Below are 8463 nucleotides of genomic sequence, written 5' to 3'. Positions count from 1 at the left end.
TTGTTAGAGATACTGGAGTGGTTTGCCGATTCCTTCTCCAGCTCATTTGACAAATGAGGAACCTGAGGCAAACAGGGTTGAGTGACTTGCCCAGGGTCACATAGCTCATAAGTGTCTGAGGCCGGATTTGAACTCAGGTCCTACTGGGGCTCTATCCACTGCACCACCTAAACTGAGAGTGATAAGATTTGCAAAGCACTTTAAGTCCGTTATTTCATTTGATCCTCACGATAATCTTCCCCACACTCTCAGTGCAGGATATGTATTGTCACAGGGAATTTTCCCTGGGATGTCAACATGGAGGGGGAAAGAGACCTCAAAACTTGGTTCCTCTATTCAGGAGACTACCAAGCCCAAAGTCCCATTAGCCATACTTCAAAAGAGAGCTGATGAGTGGTACAGGGATAGAGGACAGCTCCGCAGGAGAAAGTCAGAACATTGCACCAATTCTCACCTGACTTAATGACTATGTCAGTCTGTTAATGGATCTCCGTCTATGTTGGCTTCACCCCAGATCTCAGTACCTAGTACCTTTAGTAGCTAGTCCCTTACCCCTAGTACTGATCGGCATCTCCTCTGGGCCTGAGTACATCTCCAGGGAAGGATGGACAGGAGGTTGCAGATCGGGAAAGGTAAAGAGAGAGAAAGTCTTGGGGGGGGCGGGGAGAGAAATTGACTCTGATTTTGTAGAAAGGCTTTCTCCAAACGTGGGGAGGGAAGTTGGGATTCAATTCTCCTCCTTACCCTGACCCTCAAGGCCAAGGAGTGGCTAAAGAAAATCAATGAATCAACGAGCCTTTCTTGAGCAGTATCTCTGTGCCAAGCACTGTGCTAAGTCCTGGGGTTAGAAAGACAAAATCTTACATACCAAAACGTGCTCATGAAGGTCCGTGTCAGACCTATACAAATAAAATACAAGGCGACCACGACAAGGAAGGCTCTAATCCTCAGAGGGATCAAGAAAGGCCACAAGCAGAAAGCTGAGTCATTTTTTCCCCTCTAAATCACTTTCTTTTATTCCCTCCTTTTGCAAAACAGAAGGACAAAGTTCAGCAGCATCCCAACCTAGCCCCACAAATCCACACAAATACCAGTAGCAAACAGCCAGCAGCGCCTCTACATCTGTAACTGGAGGTTCTCATAAGATTCCATCAGTCAGTCAAAATCAACAAGCATTTATTAGTCATCTGCTGTGTACCAGGACTATGTTATTTGGAGAGGATGCAGAGCAAGGCAGGAGACAGTGCCAGCTCTCAAGGAGCTGACATTTTAATGCTTCCATGTGTCAATCAGACAAAAAGAAAATGGGGGGGGGGAGGCTATGTCAAAGCAGTGCTGGTGGTCAGACCCAAAGCTTTATGCCCTTAATTTGGGTCCCTATACACTGTATCAACTAGCACAACTTTTATGTGTAGGAGGAAGGGGCAGAGCACCAGAGTCAATTTTGGAGAGCAGTTCTAGTCCCCAGTGCACACAGACCCTGTTCTGCGTCCACTGGGAGGCACAGGCAGCAAACAACATGGTGGTAAGAAGCCCAGGCACATCAGAGGACTTGTCAGATGGGAAGCTTGGTGAACAAAAGGGGCCCTTTTCTGTTTATTTTATTTATTTTTTTTGCTTTGATAACACATTCTCAGGGGCAGCTAGGTGGCGCAGTGGATAGAGCACCAGCCCTGGAGTCAGGAGTAACTGGGTTCAAATCCGGCCTCAGACACTTAACACTTACTAGCTGTGTGACCCTGGGCAAGTCACTTAACCCCAACTGCCTCACTTTAAAAAAAAAAAAAAAAAAAGGATAACACATTGTGATTCCTTAATCTCCCCCACCTACATGGGAAGATACCAGAGACAAAGACAGCACTTCCATCTGAAGAAAACTTAATCATCTCTAATTTGCCAGAGCATCAGTCAAAGGGGATGGTATTCTAGGTCCATCAGGAAAAGCCCCACCTCTGGATGTCCCAGTGATCTAATTGGCTGCTGATGAAACCTGGTCTTGCAGAGGACAAATGAGCCCCCAGGATCGGGTTGCTAGTTAGCTAGCAAGGTGTCCCAGAGAAGAATGTCACTCACAAAGCAGGTTGATGGTGACTGAACCCAAGGCCTCTGATATCTTCCGCCTATAGTCCCAGTAGTCATCACCAGTTTGGTTAATGCTCTGTTCCTTTGCCACCCAAAGGTGGTACTTGGTTTCAGTGATTAGCTGAGCATCACAACTGATGACAATTTTTTTTATGTGTGAGGCAATTGGGGTTAAGTGACTTGCCCAGAGTCACGCAGCTAGTGTCAAGTGTCTGAGGCCGGATTTGAACTCAGGTCCTCCTGAATACAGGGCAGGTGCTCTATCTACTGTGCCTCCTAGCTGCCCCTGACTGATGACAATTTCAGTCCCCTGCTGGCTTCCCTGGCTGCCTTTGGGTTCCAGCTAAAATGTCATTCCAGGAGGAACCTTTCCTGATCCTTTTTTTTTTTTTTGGTGGGGCAATGAGGGTAAGTGACTTGCCCAGGATCACACAGCTAGTAAGTGTCAAGTGTCTGAGGCCAGATTTGAACTCAGGTCCTCCTGAATCTAGGGCCAGTACTTTTTCCACTTTGCCACCTAGCTGCCCCTCCTGATCCTTCTTCCTCTACTGATTATCCTAAAAGGAGAGGAGATGGGGGGGCAGCTAGGTGGCGCAGTGGATAGAGCACCAGCCCTGGATTCAGGAGGACTTGAGTTCAAATACAGCCTCAGATACTTGACACTTACTAGCTGTGTGACCCTGGGCAAGTCACTTAACCCCAATTGCCTCACCAAAAAACCAAAACAAAACAAAAAAAGGAGAGGAGATGGGAGGCAGTGAGGGAGAGATGAAGGTACCTGTTGGGGAGGGCAGGGAAGAGATGTCGTGGGGCAGGGATTATTGAGAAACTCTGGGAGAATCAGAAACAAAGCCTATAGAGGAATGAAGACATAGGTAGCCTGGTCCTCTTTCCTAAAAGGGAGGTTCTGGGAGGAAATAGCCAATCAGAGGAAGAGGCTGGAGGGGCTGATGGTGCTTCCACTGTGTGAAGTCCAAGCTGTGGAGTAAGCTTCCAAGGTGAAGAGATTTCTGGGGCAGAAAAAGTCTGAGAGAGTCCATTGTGCAGCCTGGAGAGGACTTTCACCCGTGGCTCCCAGAAGCTGAAGCATGCCCAGTGGCCACACCCCATAAAACCAGCTTGGCAGACAAGCTAAACCAGGTTGAGAGTAAGCAACAGGCCTCAAACCCCTTGGTGAGTTAGGGGGGTGTCTACCCCAAGCATGTGAAGACTTCCCCCAGTGGAATGGGCGGATGAGAACAATTTGTTCTCATTGTTTGAAGCAGGTGCTATGGAGAGCTTAGAGCTTGTCCAGACATTAAAGACACCAAGGTCATCTATTGCACCCCGGGCCATCGCCAGTCACCTTGACTTGTTTTGCCACTGGACTTGGATGACTCTGGAAGAGAGAGCGTCTGATTCTTTCAGCCAATCACAAGATATTTCCTGCGTGGGATCATCAGATCTTTAAGATCCAAGCACTTTATTCCTCTCAAATTGATTAAGGACTTAGTCACACCTAGTTTGCTTGATTGATTAATTGATTGATTCAATCAGAGTTGTCTGGCCTTCTGTGGTTACACTCACTGGGGCAGTGAATGTACCCTAGGTTCCTGATTGGTTTTCCCTTAGCCAGAGCTGTCTCCGAGATGATCAGCTGGCCGTTGTCACTAGCCTGAGCCCAGGGGAGCTCTGAGTTCCCAAGGGGCATGAGGGGCAGGGCAAGGAAGACAAAGAGAATCAGATGAAGATAGATGGACAAAAGCCCGAGTATTGCCTTCAAGCTCAAAGTCAGTTCTTCAGTGGTGAGCTTCAGTGCCACTCTCAGCCAGTGAGGGGGTCTCCAGAGGGATGATGGGAGGAGGGAGCAGGCAACCTGAGGCTCAGGCTAGTTACCAACAGGGTGAGAAGTCCAGGTCGGAGGCTGGACTCAGGACGACTGCCATCTGAAAGCCTCTTTTGTCCCGTCTCGCTGCCCCTGAGTGTGGCAAAGGAGTGAAGACAGGAACTTCCCAGATTCTGAAAGTCGCCTGAGTCTGCAGGGGTGTTGTAGCATGTTGCTGTGTCAGGTGGGTCCCAGAGAGCCTGGCCAGGTTCCCATGGCAACAGATAAACCTGCTGTAGCTTGTGTCCTTGGGGGGCCACAGCCAGTGGGGTGGGATGATGAGGGAAGGAGTTATCCACAAAGAATAACTTTATGTCCACACATGTTGATGAGGAAGGGTCGTGTTACCAGAAGGGAGATAGAAAGTGTGGAGTCCTAAGTGGAGAATGAATGCCAGTGCCTGGGGGGTGGGGGTGGGGGCGGGGTTGTCTCAGAATCAGGTCAGGGAGAATAAGAAAAGGAGGGGAAAACTCCTTCCTGCCAACCTCTCCTGGGAACAGCTCTAGGCTCTGCTTGGGCATGAATAACTGCAGTTCCCAGTCAGTCCACACTAACAAGCATTTATTAGGCACCTACTGTGTGCCAGGCACTGTTATTTTGAGAGGATACAGAACAAGACAAAAGATAGTGTCAGGCAGGTAATGCCACTTAAACACTTGCCTTGCAAAACACTGTGCCAGGCACAAAGATGGGCAGAACACAGTCTCTACCACCAAGGACCCTGCCACGCACTGTGTAAACAGATAACCAAAACAGGGAGAATGTGATGAGTGAAGTAACAGGAGAAAAGATGGAATGATTGTCTGATCAAATAAGGAAGGTAGACTAGGATGCTTGAAGCCCAGTGGCCCCTTCCCAGAGTCATGTTTCATTCATTCATTCATTCATTCATTTATTTTTTGCAGGGCAATGAAGGTTAAGTGAATTGCCCAAGGTCACACAGCCAGTAAGTGTTAAGTGTGTGAGGCTGGATTTGAACTCAGGTCCTCCTGAATCCAGGGCCAGTGCTTTATCCACTGTGCCACCTGAATGCCCCCTACATAATGAATTCTTTTTTTTTCTTTTGTTTTTGTTTTTGTTTTTGCAGGGCAATGAGGGTTAAGTGACTTGCCCAGTGTCACATAGCTAGTGTCAAGTGTCTGAGGCTGGATTTGAACTCAGGTCCTCCTGAATCCAGGGCAGGTGCTTTATCCACTGTGTCACCTAGCTGCCCCCTACATAGTGAATTCTTAATAAAATGCTTGTCCTTTTCTCTTGGGGAGGCTAAGGCTGCTGGATCGCTTGACCTCAGCAGTCTGAGATGCAGTAGGGCTAAGCTAATGAGGTGCCTGCACTAAGTCTGGCACCAAGATAGTGGTAGTAGGGGGTCCCACCAGGCTGCCTAAGAAGGGATTTGGCTCAGGTGGAAACAGTGCAAGACAAAGCTTCTATGCTCATCAGCAGTGTGACTAGCCAGTGTGTGGACATTACACTTTCATCCTGCAAGAGATAGGGAGGGGGTGGTTAGGTGGCGCAGTGGATAGAGCACTCACTGGCCCTGGAGTCAGGAGTACCTGAGTTCAAATCCGGCCTCAGACACTTAACACTTACTGGCTGTGTGACCTTGGGCAAGTCATTTAACCCCAATTGCCTCACTAAAAAAAAAAGAGAGAGAGATAGGGAGACCTGGTCTCAAAAAAAAAAAGGGTGGGGGGGGAGAGGCAGCTAGGTGGCACAGTAGATAGAGCACTGACCCTGGAGTTAGGAGGACCTGACTTCAAACCCGACCTCAGACATTTACTAGCTGTGTGACCCTGGGCAAATCACCTAACCCTAATTGCCAATAAAAATTAAAAATCATTTTTAAGTTAATTTTTAAAAATTAATGTGCTTGGGGGCAGCTAGGTGGCGCAGTGGATAGAGCACCAGCCCTGGAGTCAGGAGGACCTGAGTTCAAATCCGGCCTCAGACACTTGACACTTACTAGCTGTGTGACCCTGGGCAAGTCACTTAACTCCAATTGCCTCAAAAAAAATTAATGTGCTTATATAGCCTATATCAGATTGCTTTGTGTCTTGGGGAGAAGGGAGGGAAGGGAGGATGGGAAAAAATTTGGAACTAAAAATCTTATGAAAACAAATGTTGAAAACTATTTTTGCATGTAACTGAAAAATAATAAAATGCTTTTATGATTAAATAAAAGAAAAAAATTAATGTGCTTTAGGTTAAGAACCCCTGCACAAGATAGATGCTCTCTAAGATCCCCTCCATTTCTAAATCCTATGATTCCCCAGAACAGAGAAAGGAAACGGAGGCCTAGAGAGGGGTATGATTGACAGGGAATGCAGGTGTGCCTCTTTCTTTTTCCTCTCTGACTCAGCTGCTTCAAAAACCTCTAGCTCATCACTTCTGTTTCCTGAGGGGGTAGTGGAACTGGGGGAACCTCCTGACCACCCTCAGAGCTCGTTATGCAAATAAAGAAAAGAAGTCCTGAGAATCGAAACTTAAAAGTTTAAAAACCAAGTCCAGACATACTGAGTCAGCACTCTGAGAGACCCTAGAAGAGCACAGAAGCCTTCTCCCTGTCCCGGTCTGTTAGGTCCGGTGAGCATTGTGCCTCTGCGGACCTTCTAGGATAACCTGAACCCTCTGTCCGCTGCAGGCTCCTGAATTCTGGGGTTCAAATCCTGCTCTTTTTTTTTTTTTTTTGGTAGTAAGCCTCTTCCCCTTTCTAAGCGTGTTGCCTTCATTCAGCAAACGTTTCTTAACCACATGTTTTGTGCAAGGGACTGCCCTTGGTGCTAGGAAAATCCCCAGAAATGAAATCACCCCCGCCTTCGGGGAGAGCAATGACATTCCCCGATAACATGAAGGTGTCTCAGATCACAGGTCCTTGTCAGCTGCAAAACCCCCCAGATACTACTTGCTAAAACTTAAACCCGGTCAGTTAAATGATCTGCCAACCTGTCGTGTGCTTGGCCCACAGAAGGCACAAAAGATGTACAAGTTAGAGTCTCTGCCTGGATGAGGCAAGGCTAGAATGCATTCCGGTTGACCTACCCTTCTTTTCTCCAGCCCTTCCTTGGCCGCTAGGTGGTTTAGCAGATAGAGTGTTGGACAGGGAGTCAGGATAGACCCAAGTTCAAATCTCAGCCTCAAACACTAGCCTAAGGCAAATTCTTAATCCTTTTGCCTCAGTTTCTTCAACTGTAAAATGGGGATGACAGCTATTTCAAAGGATTGGACAGCGCCTGGCACATAGTAGGTACTTAAATACTTCCTCTCTTTGCCCAGTCATTTTTACTTCCCTCTAAATCCCCCCTCCATTTCTTCTTTTTTTTCTTTTTTTTTGGTGAGGCAATTGGGGTTAAGTGACTTGCCCAGGGTCACACAGCTAGTAAGTGTTAAGTGTCTGAGGCCGGATTTGAACTCAGGTCCTCCTGAATCCAGGGCCCATGCTCTATCCATGGCACCACCTAACTGCCCCAATCCTCCCTCCATTTCTGGGCATTTCAGTCCACACAGTTAAAATACAAATTCTGCCATTTACTTAAGTCCTGGGTGTCTCTTTAATTCTCCAGGTCTCAGTTTTCCTCAGCTGTAAAAAGAAGGGGAAGAGGCAGCTAGGTGGTACAGCACATAAAGCATCAGCCCTGAATTCAGGAGGACTTGAGTTCAAATTCGACCTCAGACACTTGACACTTACTAGCTGTGTGACCCTGGGCAAGTCACTTAACCCTCATTGTCCCCCCCAAATACATTAAAAAGGGGGGCGGGTTAGACTAGTAGACCTCAAAAGTCCCTTCCAGTTCTAAATCCTTGAGTCTATGAAGCCAAAGAAAGTTGCTGGCTCTGGCTTCTTCCTCCCTCTCCCTGCCATGAGGGTATGAGGGTTCTGGAAAGAGCATTAAATGAGGAGCTGGAAGATTGAGCCGGTCCCTAGACTGACATCTGTTATCTTGGGAAGTCCCCTCTTTGAGCCTGAGGTAGGGGAGTTGAACCAGATGAGCTCCGAGGTTCTCACCCTTCCAGCTCTGAAGTTCTGATTCATTCTATTGTAGAAACCAGCACATTAAGGGCACAGGGAGACTGGGAGCGCCTGCTTCAAGAACACTGCCCCACCCAGCCCATTCAATGACGTCCAGGGTACACAGGAATCCTGACAAGTGAGCCCAGAAACCAAAGGGTTGAGGAAAAAAGGGGGGGGGGGCTGTCCTCCTGCTGTGGGAGTATCCTGCCACCTTCAGCTCCCTCCAGAAAAGGTTCCTTTCTCACCTGCCCTCCATCTTCTGTCCCATTTTCTAACATCCTTCCTGGCTGTGTTCTTTCTGAGGTCTAGTCCTGGTGTCTTTTTATACCGACTCACATTGCCTTTCGACTCCCTGCAGCACAGCCCCGCCCCAGTTCTGACTCCCTTATCTTCTTGGGCTTCATGTGGCCCCTCATCTCCTGAGGCTGAGGGTCTTTCCCCTCAAACTGCCCCCCCAACTCCAACCCCTCAGACTCTGGACCCCTTTGTGTCCAGGTAAGGGCATCAG

The sequence above is a fragment of the Dromiciops gliroides genome, chromosome 4, assembly GCF_019393635.1.
Source record: "Dromiciops gliroides isolate mDroGli1 chromosome 4, mDroGli1.pri, whole genome shotgun sequence".
In the NCBI taxonomy this organism is placed as follows: domain Eukaryota; kingdom Metazoa; phylum Chordata; class Mammalia; order Microbiotheria; family Microbiotheriidae; genus Dromiciops; species Dromiciops gliroides.
The sequence above is the reverse complement of the archived record's forward strand: the minus strand, read 5'-3'. Positions refer to the sequence as shown.